General features: G+C 46.3%; 1 protein-coding gene across 2 annotated transcripts in view; it reads left to right on the top strand.

Moving 5' to 3' along the window:
- The window catches only part of LOC146682316 (glutamate receptor ionotropic, kainate 5-like), a 262649-nt gene that overhangs the window by 11496 nt on the left and 229402 nt on the right, over positions 1-21751 (top strand). For both annotated transcript variants that reach the window (XM_085446431.1, XM_085446430.1), the window contains exon 2: positions 8793-10431. The gene's annotated coding sequence lies outside the window, so the exon portion shown is untranslated. The remainder of the gene's footprint in view (positions 1-8792; positions 10432-21751) is intronic.

Here is a 21751-nt window from a genome sequence, read left to right as displayed (position 1 = left end):
AGTGTGTGTGTAAGAACTGCATGTGTGGGTCAGTACTGTGTGGTGGTGTGATTGAGAGACCGTATCGCCTGCGGGAAGAAGCTCCTCCTCAGTCTCTCTGTGTTGGTCTTCAGGGAGCGGAATCGCTTTCCTGACCTCAGCAGAGAGAACAGTCTGTTGTTGGGATGGCTGAGGTCCTTCACCATCTTCCTGGCCTTGGTCCAGCACCGCCTGCTGTAGATTGAGTGCAGGTCAGGGAGCTCGGAGCGGATGGTGCGCTCAGCTGACCGCACAACCCTCTGTAGAGCTCGTCTGTCCTGCATGGTGCTGTTCCCGAACCAGGTTAAGATGTTTCCCGCCAGGATGCTCTCTATGGTGCACGAGTAAAAGTTCCTGAGCACCTTGGAGGGCAGTTGGAAGTCTCTCAAGCGTCTGAGGTGGTAGAGACGCTGACGGGCCTTTTTCACCACGGTGTTGATGTGACAGGACCATGACAGGTCCTGCGTGATGTGAACTCCGAGGTATTTGAAGCTGTCCACTCTCTCCACTGGGCACTCGTTGATGACGGGGGTCTGGTAGTTCCTCTCCTGCTTAGTGCTGAAGTCCACTATCAGCTCCTTTGTCTTACTGACGTTTAGAAGGAGGTTGTTCCTCTGGCACCAGTTCTCCAGATTCCTAATCTCCTTCAGGTAGGCCGTCTCGTTGTTATCAGAGATCAGGCCCACCACGACGGTGTCGTCAGCAAACTTGATGATGGTGGTGGAGCTGGTAGTGGCCACACAGTCATATGTGTACAAAGAGTACAGCAGGGGGCTCAGAACACACCCCTGGGGGGCTCCAGTGCTGAGAGTGGTGGAGGCTGAGACATGTCCGCCCATCCTTACTGCCTGTGGTCTGCCAGTTAGGAAGTTGGAGATCCACTGACACATAGATGAGCTGAGTCCCAGATGCTCCAGCTTGGTGGTGAGTGTGGAGGGAATTATGGTATTAAATGCAGAGCTGTAGTCTATGAAGAGCATTTTAACATAATTCCCCCTTCTAGTGTCCAAGTGAGTGAGTGATGTGTGGAGATGAGAGATGGCATCGTCTGTGGAACGATTTGGACGGTAAGCGAACTGTAGTGGGTCCAGTGTGTCTGGTAGTGAAGAAATGATGAAGTCTCTGACCAGGCGTTCAAAGCACTTCATCACTACTGAGGTGAGGGCTACAGGGCGATAGTCATTGAGAGAAGCAGGGTGGGGTTTCTTCGGGACAGGAACAATGATGGACTCTTTGAAGCATGTGGGGATCACCGACTGAGATAAAGACATGTTGAATATCTCAGTGAACACAGGAGCTAGCTGGTATGCGCAGTCTCTGAGGATACGACCTGGGATGCCGTCTGGTCCTGCTGCTTTCCTGGTGTTCACTCTCTTGAAGGCTCTCCTTACTTCATGCTCGGAGATGACGAGCACGTTTCCGGTGCTGGCAGTATCTTCCTGTCTGCAGCCGTTAGCGCCGCTAACACTAGCATTGTTGGAGACCTTAGCTGCAGCCTCGAAGCGAGCATAGAAAGTGTTCAGCTCGTCTGCCAGAGTCACGGCCGCGTTCGTCATACCGGTTGTTGGTGCTTTATAGTCCGTTATTGTCCTTAGTCCCCGCCACAGGCTCCTAGAGTCACTCTGTTGGAGTTGTGACTCTAGTTTCCTCCCGTAGCGCTGCTTCGCCTCTTTCACCGCCCTCCGCACGTTATATGACGCGGCTTTGTACGGGTCCATGTCCCCCGTCATGAGTCCCGTGTTGTAGGCAGCGGTGCGGGATCTCAGAGCGTCGCGGATGGTTTTATCCACCCACGGCTTCTGGTTGGGAAACGTTGTGATAGTCTTTGTCTCCACGGTATCATCCGCTAGTTTCCCGATGAATCCCACAACCGCTTCCGTAAACACGTTGACGTCATCGTCGGAGCTGTTTCTGAACATGTCCCAGTCTGCGTCATCGAGTGCGTCCTGTAACGCGGCCACCGATTGATCCGTCCAGCGCGCGACCTTCCTCTGAACCGGAACTTCCTGTTTCAGCCTTTGTTTGTATTTTGGCATGAGGAAGATGGCGGCGTGATCAGATTTGCCAAACGGGGGGCGGGATTGTGCCTTGTAGCCGTCCTTGACCGTAGTGTAGCAGTGGTCCAGTGTCCTTTCACCCCTGGTGGGGCAGGTGATGTGTTGATAAAAGTTCGGCGCTGCGCGTTTGAGGTTGGCGCTATTAAAGTCCCCCGTCACAATAAGCGCAGCGTCCCGGTGTTGTGTCTGGTGCTGTGTGAGTGCCTCATGCAGCTCGCATAAGGCGGTGACCGTGTCCGCTTGTGGTGGAATATAAACGGCACTTACAATGACCGATGTAAATTCCCGAGGTAGATAAAAAGGACGACACATGATGGACAGTAGTTCCAGATTTGGTGTGCAGGAGCGTGTGAGAGGAACAACGTTCGCACTGTTGCACCAGTTGTTGTTCACCATTAAACACACGCCGCCTCCCCTTGACTTCCCCGAGTCCCGTGTCCTGTCCATGCGGTGAACCGAGAAGAACTCGGCCGGCTGGATGGCGTGGTCCGGCACCGCTGGGTTCAGCCATGTCTCGGTGAAGCAGAGGAGATTGCAGTCCCGAATGTCTCTCTGGAACTTTATCCTGGCCCTGAGGTCGTCAAGCTTGTTCTCCAGTGACTGGACGTTGGCGAGCAGGATGCTAGGCAGAGGTGTGCGGTGTGCACGAGCTCTCAGCCTGTTCCTGACGCCGGCTCGCTTCCCTCTAGGCCGCCGCCGCTTCCCTTTGTTCTCCCTCGAGATCTCACTCGGCCAGCTCGGATCCGGAGTTAAAAACTTTGAATTGTGAGTACATTGTAAACCAATAGAAACAAGAGTGTCACTGTCATACCTAATGTACCCAATGGTGATGATTTTGCCGATTTAGAAACGCTGAAAACTAACTTAAAAAACAAAGACAAAGAAAAAGTGGTCGGAGCAGTCGTGACGGCAGCCGACCTCACCGGCGCCATCTTATTTATTTAGTTTTAGTGCTGTTACCTGATAAATAACCTGCTGCTGTGCGGCTAATTGTTCTAACGCACCGTCCAAAAAGTCAGTGCTCCAGCTTTGATGAGTAATAAAATCAAGGATTATTTGCAGTTCCTATTGATTGTGTTGTAGAGTTCAGCAGGGATGCAACCTCATCATTCATACAAGCAGTTTTTGCTGTTAGCTAACATTCACACGTTCATACTCCAATCGCAGAGCAACCTGGGGTTAGGATCTTGAGTATTTGGCATACAGATTGGAGCAGCCAGGGATCGAACCACCAACCTGCCGATTAGTAGATGACCTGCTCTGCGTTTGCTTTTTGCATGGTTGTGGTATTTATATGTATCTGTGTCTGCAGCGGACATGCACAGCTAACCGATGCTGCTCGCTGTGACACTTAATGCTCAGATTCGGCTCCTCACGGGGAAGAACCAGCCTGAAATATCTCAGCCTTAGCAAAACTGAAGGACTGGCATGCACGGCTGTGCTTCTCATGGTAAGCTCAGCTGTGATGTCACTTCCAGCCCCAACAGGAACTTCCGAGGTGACTAACATGCGGCCTCAGCCTCTCCTCTGCCCTTCTTCTCCTGCTGACCTTTGGACCTGTTTAAGCCCACACTGATGAAACCCACTGTGAGGACTGGCAGGTGAACGGGGAAGTTTAGAAGCATGCTTGCAGTCACTGTTTCCTCATGCTGGGGTTACAGCTGCAGCTGTGGGCCTCCTTGCTGCTTCTGCTCCATCTGTGACCTGGGTTCCAGTTTGGCACCAACGCAACATTTGAGGTGTTACTTTGAGGACGTATAGGTTCTGACCCCTGGTGTGAACGTGCTGTCTCTGCATGTTTGTGCACTGCAATGCTGGGAAGCCGGGTTAGAGCAGGCGCTGCTCTAACCCGAGCTGTCCTCAGGTTTGTCCTCGGGCCGAATCCTGAAAAGCAACACTCAGCCGGATGTTTCCACTGATGCTCTGTGGCTGTCATACAGCACAGCACACACTACAGGTGATGTTATGCAATAAGTTGCTCTGCAGCTATAGAGCGGCGCATCTCCTCGTCTCTGCCGGGGTGAGTCAGCAGAGACACAGCCCTCACAGCTGCACCCCATAGGATGCTGTTGTTTTACTAATGTCATGGGAACAATCATATTTACAGAACCGTGAAAGCGATCCTCCTTCAGCACACTAGTGCGCTGTACAGCCTGTCAGAGGGGGTCTAATGGATGGATGTAATGGAGCCCAGCAGGGATCCGTGGTGCTCTCTGCCTCTACACATGAAGAGCAGTCAAGTAGTTAAGAGCTGAAGTCACCAGAACCTGCAGGCTTCCTCTTCACCTGCCTGAATTTCAACTAAAAGAAAAGTTTGAGCTAAACGGCTGCTACTTCAGCTGGACGCGAACCACACTGACGCGTCACGCATCACTGCCTTCTGTGTAAAATGCTGGAGAAACATGGAAAAACTACTCTGCATTAGAGCTGGGCGATAGAACGATAACGATATGTATTGCGAAATAACTTTTTCTCGATAGAAAAGTTAAACTATTGCGATAGACCTCATCTCTCCTGTCCTCTTAAAAAAAAAAAAAGAAGAAGAAGAAGAAGAAGAAGAACAGCCAATCCAAATTAAGTAGCGCAGAGCCGAACCAATCACAGCCGCAGCGTCACGTCAGGTGACTTGTTACGTGCAGCACAAGTGCCAAGCCGCACATGTGTATTTGGGAAGCAGCCAGCCGCCGTGCCGCCCGGTAATGGAGGAAATGTGTGCCGACTAGAGAAACATCAACCGGGCGTGACCGAAGGTTACCGAAGAGAAAACAGATGATGGTTCCAACGCCGGAGAGATTGTCGAACGGAAGAGCCAGAGAAGCTCCGTAGTGTGAAGGTATTTCAGCTATTTCAAGTCTGACAAAAAACAGAGTAGCTGCACTGTAAATGTGCCGAAAGCAAGTCTGGAAATACAATAAAGCGGTGCAGCTCAGTCTCTGACTGGAAGCGCTGATTCGTCATTCGGCTTTTGTCAGACTAAAGTAACTGTTACAGCTGTTTGAAAAGCTCAGCTAAGGACAGATTGAGAATTTCCTTTTAGTTCTCAGTTTATTTGATATTGACAAAAGTTAGTCAGTTTTGTCTGTTCTTCTGTAAAACAAACTAAGATTTATTTTTAGAATTAATATTTTGTTTCTAAGTGGAATTGACAGTTTAGTCTGTTTCGTTTGTTCTGTTTTGAAACTTAAACGCTTTAGCGGCTGCCTTTTGTGTAGTTTGCAATATTTGCCTTTATTTATCTGAAAAAGTCTCATGTTCCTTAAGTACATCTACCCTGTTGAACTTATTATGGGAAATAAATATTTAAATAAAAACAAGCTGCTGATTATTTCACATTTTACTTGTGAGCAACGGCACATTTAAATCTTACAAATATAGTTATTTGGCTTATATCGTGATAGATATCGTTATCGCCTGAAATGAAAAAAACATATCGTGTTATGAAAAAATCTTATATCGCCCAGCTCTACTCTGCGTTTATTCTTTTACACAGTTTGGTGCTTAAATTATATTTTTACCAAGTCCTAAACATTATAAGAGAGACATTATAACCCCCAAACATACAATATGAAAAGGTTTAAAGCCAGACGTGTTTTCTTTCCCGTCTTTTACTCTCCCGCCTCGGCAGAGTAAAGTTTTCAAGGTGGAAAAAAAGTGTTGAAAGTTTGCTCCATTAGTTTTATCTTTCAGAAGTAAAAGAAACATTAAGTTTGACGTCAACGACTCTTCAGATAAAGTGGCTTCTGAGACATTTTCCCTCACAGGCCGGATGCTTTTTGTGCCTGCTGTCACCTCGAGCTGATTTCGACCCTGAAACACAAATTCTCCCATCAGCTAAAAAGATTGTGAAAAGCTTCGTCCTTTCTCTCGCTCAGAAGCATCAAAGACGAACACTTGGCCAAAAAGAAGATGCCAGAAAAAAGAAAAACGTGTTATCGGCTCAGTGCAGGAGGTCTAAACAAAGCTCTGGTTGTCACCTGAACTTCCTGCCCTCGCAAACACACCGTGCTGCCGGCTGTTTCAGAGTGCTGTGAGCGCTCAGGTCTCCGTGATGATGATGTCAGACATGGCGGCTGATCCTGCTGTTTGAAGAGTGTCTGCTGCAGTTGTGAACAAATCCAGTTCTGGTGTTGTAGCTCATAGCTGTGAAACGATGGTCTGTAAGAATATGATCACAGCCAGAAGCTCCTGGGTTTGAATCCACCCTCTCTGTGTGGGCTTTGGTCCTGGATCTTCTGTAGGTCTTTGACCGCCATCATTATTTAAGTCCTTGAGGTTTCAGTTTGTTTGACCTCGCCTAGTGTTTTTCTCTCTTGTTACTTCCTGCTTTATTTTGGTACTCTGTGTCTTCTTCCCCTCGACTTTTTCGTCTCGTTGGTTTGATTCTGTCCACCTGTGCCACGTTTCTCTGGCTGTCTTCTCGGTCGGTTCATCTTCTTCGTGGTCTCCTGCTCCTGTTCCAGTATTTTGGATTCTGGTACCCTTACTCAGTTTTGGACTGCTAATGGACATTTTTCTCCAGCTTCCAATTAAAGTTGTGTTTTCAGTTTATCCACGTGCCTGCTTGTTAGATTAACCGCTGATTTAAACTGACTGTAGATGTTAGCGTGAGCGTAGATAGCCGGATGAGACCGGTGACCTCTTCCTCTGAGAAAGCTGGGAAAGGCTCCAACCAACCCTGATTCTGGTGCTAAAATCAGATTCATAAGTTTGTTTGCAGCGTTATCCAAGCTGATGCTGCTTAGTGGCCTTGTACTTGTTCTCTAAATTAGGCATCAGGAAAGTTTCAGCCATATTTCCAGAAGGCCGTGGCAGAATGACACAATCCATTCTGCATCTGGAGACAGCGCAAAAGACACAGTGAGATAACAACATCATTACAAGGGCAGCTGTCCAGTTTTCCAACACACAGACTCACTGGCTGTATGCCATCACACCCCTGCCATTACAAAGTGTTGTTTTCACCACAGGGGTGCGCTGCCCTCACGACACGTGACCATGTGAAGCTAGCCTGCAGCGAACAAAATAGACGAGATCTCCACACAAGGCTGGCTTTTCTTGATTTTACTGAAGATCTTTTTAAGCCTTTCCTCGCTCAAGGCTTCTCTTTGCTGTTTCTTATTTCTAACTGAAATATACAGAAAGTGAAAATAAATTGTTAGCTGCTCTCCACGAAGGGAAAACCAATCCTGCAGGGAGACCTACCTCCGCACCTGTGCAGGTGAAGCCAAAGGGAAGATTTGCTTCACCATGTTTTCTAGTCTTTGGCTTAGAATAAAGTTGGTTTGGAAACATTCAGCGATGCTTCATCTCCTGCTTTGTGTTTGTGCGGGCGCCGTGCTAGCAGTGTCCAAGCGTTGTTGTTTTTTGTTTTGTTTTTTTCCTTTTCATACCGCACCACCCCCCCTGCAATGGCTCTCCGCCCCTAGGGGGCGGGCCCCACACTTTGGGAAGGTCTGAGTTAGATGATGCTACATCAGCCCTTTGCCTTTTCTCCTTCTGGTCCTTTTCCCTGTGTGGACACGATGAACGTGTAAACCTCATTGCTCCTCCCACTCTGCCGTCATTTCAATGTTTTTATTGGCTCCTCTCACTCATCGACTTCTGTTGTTTCTGTGTTTTTGGCTGAAGGAAGTTTTCAATAATCGTGTTTGTTGTTTTCATCTCGACTGAATTTTCTTTTCAGTTTTTTTTTTTGTTAGTTTTTTCTTGTGTGGAAATAAAGATGAGAAGACATTTATAGACAAAGAAGGTGAGGTGAAAGTCTTGTATTTACAAATAGCTTCTTTCCATAATCTCTAAAACAATATAACATGTAAGTCCTTACTTGTGTGACTGCGTTGTGTTTATGTGAAACCTGTGTCTGTTACTGGCTGCAGGTGAAAATGCTGAATTGGAGGCTTTCTGAGGAGTTTAGAAAGCCTCCAAACACACGACGTTAGACCAATAGACTCGGGCCCAGCCTGGTTTCATTTTAACTGTAATTTAGGCCCTAAAGCTACTGGGTTACGCTCAGGAAAAGATCATGACTTATGTTCCCTTCAATTCAATTCTATCTTATTCTGTTTATATAGCACCAAATCACGGCGCCTTGTATTGTAAGGTGAGAGCCCTACAATGATACAGGGAAAATCTACAGTCAGATGAACCCTTATGATTAAGTGTCTGGCAACATTGGAAAAGGAAGAAACCTCCAGCTAAGGGGGGGGGGGGGGGTTGTTCTGCAACACCTGGGCACCAGGATCCAAGACGCCCTGGTGGTCAGTTAGAAAAAAAAATGCATGTTTGTGCATCACAAAACTTTGGTGTCAAAGCTCAACCAAAGCCGACTGATGGACTCGTGTGACACGTTCCAGTTAAACCTCCTTGGCTGCAGTTTGGTATATGCATCCTCCACCATAAGGCTCCTTAGACTAATATAACTGAGTATATAACACAGCTGAATGAGACCACAGGTTTTAGAAAACAGGCTCTGCAGCATTTGTCTCTGTCATAATACCCTCTTCACTTAATTACGATCTGTGAGGCTTTTCAGCAAAGCAGATGTGATAAAGAGGAAAACATGGGTTTTATATTAAACCTCCTCCAGATCTCCAGTGAAGCTCATATTAAATCTGAAACGCTCTAAAACTGGAGTCTGAGTTTTTCCCGTTTGGAAAGAATTAACCTGCATTAATACGAATCTGCTGAAACCAAATGCTGTTTTTCTTTTCACTGCAGGTATCATCAGAATCTCCTCGACCTCATCGAATCCATCGTTACCAAAAAAGCCGCAGGCCTGAGCCTTCCTGGCGGCTTTACTGACCTGCCTGCTAATCAGCAGCCCCGCCGGAGGCCGGGACTCTGAGGACACCAAAGACAGAAGACGTCTCAGCTGATCTGGATGCTCTTTGTTTCTGTCATTTCCTGTTTCCACACTGACGCCGATCTGCAGCCTGGACACGGTGGATGTAAAAGAAACCACGCCGCTCTTTTCTCGACACAATTCTTCGCGATGTCGCCTCGCAGGAGGTGACGTGTGGCTCCTCCTAACATGTAGCCAGGACGACCTGAAGAGCCCTCCCACAAACTTTCCTTCAAACAGGCCGATCGCTGCCGGATGAGTGAACGCTCACTCCCACAAAACACAAACTGAGACGCTGAGCGAGGGTTCATAAAGTGCTACCGGCTCATTATCAGCCACGGCGCTTCCTATTTTCATCTTTAATCTTTGTATTCTGAGTAATCATCTTTTTAATTAATGGTGACGGCGGCATGAAATCTTCCCCACCGCCCTCCTTTTCTCCCGGTGCCACCTGAAACCAATTAGCAACAGCAGATCTAGATGGGGATTAGACACGGGGGGAGCAGCCGCGATTAGACACAAACACAACGACAGAAGAAGAGAGCCTGAGAACAAAGCCGGAGGCGGGGTTAGGGAGGGGCCCGCCGTCCATTCTGGGTGATCGATAGAAGGGAGGAGTAGATATGGATACGGCCGGATTGGGGAGGCAACCCTCAGCAGACGCAACAGCCAGGTGTGAGTCAGCAGGTGGAGTCGATTGTCGGTGCCCAGAGTCGTGACTGACAGGAGCTCCGGCCGCCCGGGACTCTTTGTCATTCCCTGCACGGAGCGGCAGAGCACGAGGAGAGACTCCTGGCTCGTCTCCACAATCAGGGCCAATTAAGAGAATTTGATTATATGCCTTAATCTTGGCAGTCAGGTGGAAAAAGCAGACAGAAGAGAAAGAGGAGGCAGAGCAGGTGCCACCGATACACACCATTATCTCCGTCCATCTCTAATTGAGTTTGTTGCTGCCCTCGCCGGGTGCTCGCCTCATCTCCTCTACAAAAGAAATCTGTCTTCAAGAGTTTTTCTCGAGAGAAAAACAGAACAGAGAAATAAAGGCAAGGCCCTCTGTCTCCTGCCGTAAATGCTCTTTCTTTACCTTCTGCAAACACTTTCACTCGGATCTCCCTTCAGAGACATTCCCCATCTCCCTCACCTTTTCCAAGTCCCTTTTCATCCCACCTTCCAGACTCACAGTCCCAGTATGGACATGTCCAGTCTCCCTGCAGTTTTCACAATCTCCATATCAAGAGTGAGATAAAAGTATTATAGAGGAGAGGGCAGAAAGCAGCGAGAGGCTGAATCTGCAGAGGACGGAGCACAGACTTTATTTCCTCCCATCGACCGTCCCCGAAGCTTCAGTTCCTCTTCTTAAACTCCCTCCTCTCCCCTGGAGCTTTTCCAAGCTCTCCTCTGTGGATCGTACTCTCTGCAGTGACCGTCCGACCCGGACTTTTCCCAGACTTAACCGACCTCCGTCATCCGAAGCAATCCTTTGATATCGACTCCTCGTGTCCTCATCTTCATTCCGTGAGTACTTCAGTTTTCCTGCCTCCTCTCCCTCTCTCCTTCCTGTCCCTCCCAGTTTTGTTCCAAGATGATGTGATGGATGATACAGGCAGTCGCAGTATCACACAAAGGTTTGCTAGGCTGAGGTTTGTTGAGACTGAAACAGGTTCTGGCTTCTTCTCCTGAATTCGGGGGCTGTTGCTTGGATTGAACATGTTGGACTCATTCATGTGACAAGAGGAACATGCGAACACTGCTAACACATAAGAACTGTAATTTTCACTTCACTGCACCAACAATATTCAATATTCACACCATTCACAACTGCACCTGTCAGGGTGAGCTGCTCGCACCATTGATCGACATCTCTATGTAATATGGTGTTAGCATCAGCAGGAAGCTGTGTTATCTTTTCCCCAAGAATCCAGAAACCTATTAATGACAGAGCGGTGGTGATGTCCATCGTTTATGTACAGGCTGTGGTTAAATGCTGAGATGTTGTTGTGCTACATTTTGTTGAAGACTCTTATTTTGAAGGGAACAGTTGACGGTGATATTCCCGGTGGCTCATCAGTGGATATAAACTTCCTGGACATTTGTTCAGTGAAGATCTTGTTTCTTTCCACTTTGATCCTTCTGCTGGTGCAGGTGAGAGTGCCGTGTCGGCTGCTGTGCTGCATGCAGAGACAAAGCATTTAGCTCATGCGTGACCCTGTGGGCGGCGTGCAGGTTTGTGACTTCCTGCCGTCGTCTGAACCGCTGCTGCACACGACTGCGACGCAGCACACATTTTTACTCTTGGTGCTTTGAATCGATCAGGTCGCCTGATATTTGCTGTGCTGCTTTAGTTATAGGCAAAACTTTAGAGGGATAAAAGTTTAATGATGGCAAACATATGATGTGAGTAGTAGCTGCGCTTTTTTGCCCCTTTTATTGAACAGATTCGGCACCAAAGACAACAGATCTGGTGTCAGATACAGCATGAATGGTAGAGACAGGTAGGGGCTGGTTGCAAAGTGGCTTGCAGCATTGCTGTGACGTTTACTAACTGGTTATCAGCTGATTTGAGCCGGCATTAACCTCCTAAGACCCGAACTCTTCCACAGCAGTATTTTTAATTTCACTTTGATATTTGGGCTGATTGGGACCCGATGAAGGTAAAAACAAAAATTACCAATTTTCTTTTTACCTGATTTTTGTTTCTAAGGAAGATCAGAGCCACATATGAGGACATTCGTTTAAAATGTTGATAGAACAGTAGCAGGATAACGTCCTCGTAAGTGGATATCAGGTCATTGTAAAATTGAGTATTTTGGTCTAAATAACCCAAAATGTGACGTCCACATATGTGGACGCAGGTCCTAGGAGGTTAAGAATAGTTGCCTGGATTTTACATCCAGTATCACTTATGCTTCCTGCTAATATGAGCTGAGACTCACTCTTGTTTTTGGAAATCTCCGCTAACAGAAAGCCCCCAAAGTCCGCTATGGTGGGCTCCTGCATGGCAGCGTGTTCTCCTCCGTGCACAGCTAGGTGTGAGCTATGCAGAGTTTGATGAAAAGTACAGCGAGTAAAAGAAATGCAGCTCTTCTCATAAGTGGATGAAATTGCTGGAGCGCTTTGAAAGGTCTTTGCTGTCGTGTGAACTACCAGCAGCTTCAAAGGTTATGGATGAAACGGAGAAAACACGAGAGCAAAGCTGGATTTACTCAGACGCAGAGTTTGGACGCCTCTCAGCATACATGTCGCTGCATTGTTGAACACACACACATCCTGTGCTAACACCATTATCTCTGCTCCTTGAAGGTGTACGCAGAAATCCACCAATAAAGGACATTTCAGAGATGAGCGTCGTCTCGAGTCTGGCAGTAATCTGGTGACTGTCCAACAGAGATGCTAATGGCCAATTCTGCATCATTTTAATGTTAAAATGATCGTTTGTTAATCACAGCTGTGTGTTCCTGTTAGATGAGCCAAAACTTTCTATTTCCTCCCTCCGACTCTAAAGTCCAAGGACGAAGTGAAATTACAGGTGAAACCCCTTTGCTGGAAAATAGGCCATAATTATTACTGTGGAGCTTTGGCTACATATTTAAACGCCACGCCTCATCCAGACACAGATCCACTTCCTCTGGGGGATTAACTTATACCATCCTGTGTGTCTTCCCTCCTCTGCTCCTCCTCTCCCTCTCTGTCCATCTTTTCTAAATCTCTGTGCTGGATATAGCCTGCATCCTAAATGTGCCTCCTCCTCCTCTTCCTCTCCTCTGCATGTGTTGGACTGCGTCATCGTAGGCGTTCGGCGGTCAGGCTCCGTGCGCCCTGCATTCATCCTTCTTTTTACGTGCGATAATAGTACACAAGACTCAGGAGTCATGGTCCCACGTAGGAAGAGCAGATCAATGAGTCTTTATTCAGCTGGTGAACCCCCGTGTGTGTGTGTGTGTGTGTGTGTCTCTCTGTGTGTGTGTGTGTGTGTGTGTGTGTGTGTGTCTCTGTGTGTGTGTGTGTGTGTGTGTGTGTATGTGTGTGTGTGTGTGTCTGTGTGTGTGTCTGTGTGTGTGTGTGTGTGTGTGTGTGTGTGTGTGTGTCTCTGTGTGTGTGTGTGTGCGTGTGTGTGTCTCTGTGTATGTGTGTGTGTGTGTGTGTGTGTCTGTGTGTGTGTGTGTGTGTGTCTGTGTCTCTGTGTGTGTGTCTGTGTGTGTGTGTCTGTGTGTGTGTCTCTGTGTGTGTGTGTGTCTGTGTCTCTGTGTGTGTCTCTGTGTGTGTGTGTCTGTGTGTGTGTCTCTGTGTGTGTCTGTGTCTCTGTGTGTGTCTCTGTGTGTGTGTGTGTGTGTGTGTGTGTGTGTGTGTGTGTGTGTGTCTGTGTGTGTGTGTGTGTGTGTCTGTGTCTCTGTGTGTGTGTCTGTGTGTGTGTGTCTGTGTGTGTGTCTCTGTGTGTGTCTGTGTCTGTGTCTCTGTGTGTGTCTCTGTGTGTGTGTCTGTGTGTGTGTCTCTGTGTGTGTCTCTGTGTGTGTGTGTCTGTGTGTGTGTCTCTGTGTGTGTCTCTGTGTGTGTGTGTGTGTCTGTGTGTGTGTGTGTCTCTGTGTGTGTCTGTGTCTCTGTGTGTGTCTCTGTGTGTGTGTGTGTGTCTGTGTGTGTGTCTCTGTGTGTGTCTGTGTCTCTGTGTGTGTCTCTGTGTGTGTCTCTGTCTGTGTGTGTGTGTGTCTGTGTGTCTGTGTGTGAGGCGCAGTGACGGGCTGAGACTGTGATTTGAATTTTTGATCTGAAATAATGGAGGAGAGGTGCGTTCTGAGATGAGCTCCTGCACGACTTGATTGGCTGATTATGGAGGACTGCGCTTCCCGAACGCTCTCACAGCTTCTTCGTGTTTATCAGATTCTATTGGACAGTTAACTGCGGGTGCTTTAGTTCAGAGGCTCGATAATAACCTGGAGGTGTTGTAATGATGCAGTAAAGTCTTAATCTGTGGGTCGTCTGTGGGTCCGGTGTGCTGTTTAAATGTGGAGGCGGCCCCTGGAAAACACGTGTGCGTGGAGCACGTGTTGGTGATGGAGCCTTTCCAGATGTGCCAGCTGCCAGGTCCACTGATGCTTTCAGAATAAACATTATTCTGAAATTGTTCCAGTTTTGGTGATCCTCTGCCTCTCGAAGATGCTTTCTATCAATCATATGACCCCTATGAGCGAGCACTTTGGCGACAGTTGGAAGGAAAAACTCCCACTCAGGCAGAACCGGGCTCAGGGAGGGGCGGAGCCATCTGCTGCGACCGATAACAAGTAGGATTCAGTGCAGAGAGGTCTATTAACACGTAGTGAGTGAAGAAGAAACACCCAGTGCATCATGGGAGTCATAGGAGCAACAAGCGAGCTCATGACCTCATTAGCTGCAAAATGAGACCTGCTGCTGCCATCGAAGAAATGTCAGGTTAAACACCTGATATGTTCTTTTTTGTGAATAAAATTGAGTTCATGACTGATATTTTATTCACGCGGAGTATTTCAGGTAAATCATGATCATCCTCTTAGTCCCACGTGAGTGAAATACCATCCAAGATCTCCCTCGTTCTTTTACACGCCGCATTTTCTTTGTTCCCACCTGAAGAAAAACACCAACAATAAAACAGAGATGATGTTTTTCCTTTCGGCCGGCTCATGGCGGTGATCACTGGGTCGTTGGTTACGTTACACCGTGGCCCAGAATAAAACTCGCGTTAAATCTGCGCTGCAGAAAATGCCGCGGTCCTGGGCTTCTTCGATTTTACGATCACTGGTGTTACCATGGTCACAGTTTCCCTTTGGTGTTTATTTCCTGGGTTGTTGTGATATTTCATCTTCATTGTTCATCTCCCCGTGTTGTGTCTCTGTGCTGTCAGGGTTGCATGTGTCGGTCTCAGGTTGTGTTTCCTGTTTTAGTTTGAAGGTCCTTCGTCTCGTGTGGTGTTCTTCTTTGCTTCCCTTGGTTGGTCAGCAGATTCTGTTCAGCTGTGTGACCAGATGTCTCCACTCTGTCCTGTGTTTCCTCACAGAGTCCCAGGTGACTTCCTTGTTTCTGCATTTGGGTCCTGACAGAAAAACAGCTTGTTTTTTTAAATATATTTCAGTACTTTAAATGTGAATCACTTTCTAATATGATTATGAAGATGAGATTATAAATAGGTCTGAAGTGAAAACGACTTCCTGCTAATATCTCCTGATACTGTAATCCAATTACTTTTTTCAGGTAACGAGTAAAGTAAGGGATTACTATTGCAAAAATGGTAATTAGATTACCGTTACTTTCCCGTAGGAACGCTGCGTTACTGCGTTACTAAAACCGTGATTTTTTTGCGAGAATGTCTCATGACAGTGACGTAAGCGAGTGCAACGTTCGTGACAACAGCTGTGTGCAGATCAACAATGGTTCATATATCGAGTGCAGAGAGAGTATGAGCGTGCAGCGTTTAAAGCGTGGAAGTACTGACCTTACTTTGAGTTTGATTCCATAAAAAGTGACAAAAACATTAGTGTCCGCTGTGCGTGGGAAGAAAACTTCTTTTTACAGCGAACAAACCCCTAAACTTCCAAGGAAGCACTGAGTGCGCTATGACGGGAATGTGACGTTCACAGAGACACTGCCGTATTCTTCCACTGACCGCGGCACACCTGCACCAGGGTAAACCTCCGCCTACCCCACTCCTGCTTTACAGGTGAAAATAGAGCAACAGGACCGCTGAGTCTTTGACTTTATTTATTTTCTGCTGTGTTTTACTTGCATCTATTTGAAAGACTGAGTGTAAACACAACAAATATTTTATTTTATGTGCTGGAATGTGCAGAAAATAGGTTTGAATGTTAAACTAATTTCTTCCAGTCAGAGAATGTTGCAGATAATTAAATTTTTGCTTGATGCATAAAGTTAAAAGATTAAAACTAATAAAACAAGTTAAAAAGAGACTTTTCCATTTGATTACATTTTGTATGATGGATTATGCAGAAAAAGTAGAATTTGGCTGAAAGATCTATCGCTTTATCACCTACTCAGGTTGTAAATCGTGTTTTTAAAAAGTAACTAAGTAACTAATTACTTTTGAAAATAAGTAATCAGTAAAGTAACGGGATTACCTTTTTGGGGAAGTAATCAGTAATTAGTTTCTGATTACTTTTTTCAAGTAACATGACCAACACTGCTCCTGCTGCGCACGGACTCTGTATAAGGACGGTGTGCCGCGTGGCCCGTCGCTCTTATTCCTCTTCTTCTTCTTCGGCTCTCAGACTGAAGGACTGCAGCAGCAGTGCACGCAGGATCAAATGTTTTGTCTGAAGTGCAGTCAGAACATCTGCATCATTTCAGCTTTTCAAGTTTTCTAGTTTTACTGTTGTCGCCACAAATCTTTGTTTCTGTCCAAAGTAAGTAGGCGAGGGAGACGAAGGCTGAAATGAACACACTGGCACTTAAACACAACATGATACCGATCACACACATGCCACGGTTCCACAATCTAAGGATTCATGTCTGCTGGCAAAGCCGAACCTCCACAGGAGAAGACTTCAGCAAACAGTTATTATAAGTATTAATCATTACTCTGTGCAGCGCAGCTCACCTTAACTCACCTGGAGACTCGTGCGCATGAGGACTCATAAACAGCTGAAGCTCTGCAGGAATATATTCAAACCAAGTCTGGTTGAAATGGGGACGTTTCCTTCGCCTATTAAACTCGCTATCATGGAGCGACTTTGACTTGGAACGTCTCCGCCTTTAAACCCGGTCACATCCATCCCCGCTCTATTAGATGCCACAATCAGCCGCGGCTCCTAAAGAGCTTCTGTCTGGGAATGCTATTACCTGCAGTAAGTAATGGCGGAGGGAGATAACGATTATGGAGCCTCCATCATTTTTCCTCCTCTCCTTTCCCGCACATACCACAGGTGGAGTGAGCTCAGCTGATGGAAGCTTTAAGGGGGTCAAACCTCCTCCGTCACTGTCTGGGCTGCACGCAGTGGATAATTGAGGCAGCTGTATTGATATCCTGCTTCACCGCAATGGAGGAAAATCACCTCTGTTTACCGTTAATGGCTTTGGGAGATGCACACCGTTAACGCCGAGCAGGAAACAGAAGAGCTTCAGGGAGAGTTCATTGTACAAATGAGCCCAAAAGCAAACAATGGAAACGCACATGAAAGTTGGTCGGCTAAAGCTGCTTTGCTCCAGCTGAACTCACTCGCCGCTGTCCGCAGGAGGATCGACTTTATCCTCCCGTGACGATGATGATGATCAAACTCTGCAGGCTGCCATCGAACATTCACTTCATTTATTTGTGCGCTGTTCTTAATTCAACCCCACTGCATTGAGCTATTTGACTCTTGGCTTAGACCTGCAGACACTCTCAGCATTTCAACTGGAAACTGTTTCCATTGTTTGCTCTGCCAGCAGCTGTTCCCGCTCTCACACAGCTGACCAGCAGGCCGACACGCGTGTGGCCGTTCTTACAGTTCGCTCATTACAAATTAGAGATGGACCGATCCGATATTACGTATCGGTATCGGTCCGATACTGACCTAAATTACTGGATCGGATATCGGAGAAAAATAAAAAATGTAATCCGATCCATTAAATATCACGAAAGCACCTCACAAAACTTGCAACACGCCGTAACTCACCTCAGAACGTTAGCACGTCGGAGCAGTATGCATCACGTGATAGAGCGGCTGTGGCATGCGGGACCTGTTGGTGGTCTGGATAGCATTTGGAGCTTCGCTAGCAACCCGGCATTTCATCTCCGACAAAGTTATCCCGAGAGAAGTAAAGCAAGTGTGTAAGTCCATCTCTGAATGTTTGTAAAGCATTCCTGCGTTAAGCTTAACGAGCGACTGCCTCTTCTTGCTGCTACTTCAATCATGAAACTGCTTAACGATCAGCTGATCGGCTTTTCTGTCGTGAGTCCGTGTCTCTTCTTTGTTTTTGGCCCACTTTGCACCAGAAAGAGGAAACCAGCGGCTGAACAACAGCAGCACGTTTAAGCTTGATCAGCTGTTGTTAGAATTTATTTATTATTACTTTCTACTCCAGGATCTTTTTCTACGTAGCTGACGCTGGTAACTGTGCAGGGGCGGATCTAGCAAAGTTTAGCCAGGGGGGCCGATAGGGCATTAACTGGGAAAAGGGGGCACAAAGACATACTTTTCTTTCTTATTCTCATTTAAAATGTCTAGCTTTTAATAAATAATTATCTGACACCCAAAGTTTTAATTTGATGTAAAATGAATAGAAGTCAATTACTGTATATAGTAACTATTAAGTCTAATATATATATATATATACCCTAGTAAGCTATAGTACTTTTTCCTTTGGGAAGGTACCATCTGTGCAGTCTGCAATTTTGTTGAAGAAAGATGTTGAATCTATTTAATATTTCTTGAAAAATAATTGATTTCTGTGCATTTTTTTTTCACACTGCATCAAATTAAGGTTGATTACGTCGATTAAGCATCATGAGGTGGAGCGTGAGGGGTGGTTCCCTATTTTTTATTTATTTATTTTTGTTGTTGCTGGGAGTTGGAACCCTATTAGTTAGGTTGCTTAATATTTACGCTAAGTACTCTTTAAAATACCAGAATAGGGAGGATGGTGTAGGTTTGAGTTTATTAGATTGATCAGTATTGCTGAACTATGAAATATTTTTTTTTGCATACAGGTATAACAGAATAGCTTTAGTGTAGTTGTTGTTTTAAACTTGAGTATGAACTTATACAAAATGCAGCAAGATATTTAAAAAACAGTTTTGTTGATTAAAAAACACTATATCGGATTCATATCGGTATCGGCAGATATCCAAATTTATGATATCGGTATCGGACATTAAAAAAGTGGTATCGTGCCGTCTCTATTTCAAATCGGACTCAACTGAAAAAATAAATCTGAAGTCATCCTGCACATATATACATTTCATTTTTCATGGACACTGGACTTCTCTGAGAAGCACCTTCAATATTCAAAACGAATCCATCAGTTCAGAAACACCCGTCCTGTAACTGATCATTTAGATCCCAGAGGTGGTGCCCACTGGTGGATTAACCGTCACAGAGTGGGGTTGAGGTGGTGTCCTGTGAAAGCCTGGCCTGTTTCTGAGCGTGCAGCTTTCCTGGATGTGTGATCAGAGAAAAGTTTTTATGTTTATAAGACGAACTTTATGAGGGAATAATTGTGTCCTGGCTTTACGTCAGACCTCATCCCTGATGATAATTTCTCCCTGGGTAATAAAGACACATTTATTACTGGCATGACAAACATTTTGTGCTTCCACACCGAATGCTTGGTTATTGATTCAGTTATTAATGTCTCACTTTTAGCCAACAAGCTCTTCTGTTCTACAACATTTGAGAAACCAGAAGAATGAAGGTGGGGATGATGGAGGCTGACGTCGATGAGAGTAACCAGCGGTGTAACTGCCGTGTGAAATATTGCGGTGGGCGGCGCGGGGCCTGTGGATCGCTGTAATGACGTTACAGAGACGTTTGATTTTGTGCTCCTGGGTCGATGTTTTAAAAAGGTCAGCTTCAGAGCTCGTGCCAGGAAAGAGATCTGACGTGGATGTGGATTCATGTTCTGCTGTGAAAGTGTCTCAGTTATAACCAGGGTTGAATTATTCATAGAGATTCATATAAATGTGAAGGGGCTGCAACGTTTGTTGTCTGCTGTTGGAAGGAGACGTGCGCTGACTGATCGCTTCGGTCGAGCTGCAGCAGCGCAGCTGCAGGAGGATCCCTCTGTCTGCTTTCTTCTTTCATTATTATTATTAATATTCCTGCATCAGTGTAATTGTGCACTGCGCTCCTTCAGTTCCTTCCAGAGAAAAGCACCTTTTAATGGGGCTGTTGGTTTTCACCGAGGCTAACTGTGGCATTTATGTACTACAGCTTTACTTCTTTCACTGCAGGCTTTATTTAGTAAAGAAGTTTATACGCAGCTTACACATCAGCAGTCATTAAATCTGGAGCTTCAGTGTCAAATCTATAATGTTTGCGTACGTTTTTTTTAAATTCAGTGCATTTTTCAACTGCACTGAATTCTGCAGTTCAGCGCAGTACCCAGTGGCCCCTGGGTACTGCAGTACCTGGTAGTATCTGTCAGTACCTGCTGGTCTCAGCAGTTTTATGTTGAAGTCATAACCTCGAGTCACAAGAACCAGGTTTCCATTATTAAAGCCGTGTGTATGAGCAGTTACTACATTAGTGCCATCAGCTTAATCCAAACTGTAGTAAAAACTATTTCTTGGTTTGTTGTTGGTGTGTTTTTGCTGGTTGTCCCAGAGTAGTCATGTGACAGTGACCAGCAGCTGGTCTCCAGCAGTAATCCTCCCAAACCAACACAGTGACTGGTTACCATCAGTGCAAGCACACAGTGGTGGTCCCAGTGGTCCCAGTACCATGCAGTGCAGCAGCCCCCAGCAGGCAGCATGAATCCCCACCGGACCTGTTTGCCACGATAGACGCCTGGTGGTAAAGATGTCATGAGTCATCGTTGAGCTTCTGGCCCTAACAGCAACATTATTATTGGACGGTCTTTACCGTATTTGTTTGTCCGCGACGCCTTAAAGGCCGCTCTGTGAAAACCGGTCCGTGGCACAAAAAAGGCGCCGCTGCTCTAACCGATAATGACGCTAGCTCAGGTGCGGTCAGGCAGGTATACCAGGATCGGTTTGGGTAATTATAACAGTATGACCTGGTTACATTAGCCTGAAATGATTTCAGTATAGTTTTTATACTGATAAATATATACATAACTAAATATGGACGCTGCGACCTTTCCATGAAACACTAATTCCTCCCGGAGGCTCTGATCTCTCATCGATCCTGCCTCTTAGCTTTACTTCAGGCAGGAAATGAAGATGAAAGGCTTCAGAATATGAAGTGCAACAAAAAGCAGCTCCAGCTCGATACGCGGAGCACTTCCTGGCCCCGCTCGACCCCCAATAGGAACCTCTGCAAAACACTGAAAACTGGGAGCATCAGATCTGTTTGTTTGTTTCCACTTTTACTGGCAAACACATGATGCTGAGATACACGAACGACTTTGTGTGTTAAGATTTGGAAATTCACTGGTCCACGCGCTGGTTACACATACTGTAGTTATCGGCCATAAGTTGGTGGTACTGTGATAGTTTGTGGTGCTTCTACTAAAACAGCATTGGTGTTTGGCAGCGACACTCAGTTATGCACATCTCTCCGTCCACACACACACACACACACACACACACACACACACACACACACACACACACGCACACACACAAAGCCAATGCACTCTGTTCCTTCGCAGCACAGACTGCAGAACCAGATGAGGCCATACGGTGAAGTGAGAGAGGATTTCTGCTTTTCTTTATCCACCAAGCAGACGTGTGCTCCTTCCTGCCCAGGTGTCTCCACTCGTTCCTCTATCAGGTGTCTCCACAGCTTTGTTCTGAGGAAGCTGATGCTTACGCCTCCATCAGTGCTGCTTTGTGCCGTAGCTTTCACGACACCACCAAAACCGGCATATTCGTACCGTTTCCTGCTTCCAGTAAAACGCTTAGAAAGAGGCAGCAAAATAATGTGAAGTCTATCTAACGGTGATGGGATGATAATTAATGGGTCTTCATGTGGGGGGGCTGCGGGACGGTGCTTTAAAATCTTAAGCAGACAAGAAAGTCTTAGAGTTCCTCCAACTTTTCAGATAATTGTTTCACAGCAATCGATGCTAACGAGCAGTGAGGAATGAGCTGCGATTATTCAGACGCCGCAGAGGCGCCGCAGATGTTCGTGCTGCGGGCCCCGGGTACGTTCTCGTAACCAACAGCAATGATTTAAAGAAATCAATTAGAGTC

This window comes from Copadichromis virginalis, linkage group LG22, assembly GCF_057382275.1.
Source record: "Copadichromis virginalis isolate Kocher_CV1m ecotype Utaka linkage group LG22, C_Virginalis_male_GT1.1, whole genome shotgun sequence".
NCBI classification, from domain to species: Eukaryota; Metazoa; Chordata; class Actinopteri; order Cichliformes; family Cichlidae; genus Copadichromis; species Copadichromis virginalis.
The sequence above is the reverse complement of the archived record's forward strand: the minus strand, read 5'-3'. Positions and strand labels throughout refer to the sequence as shown.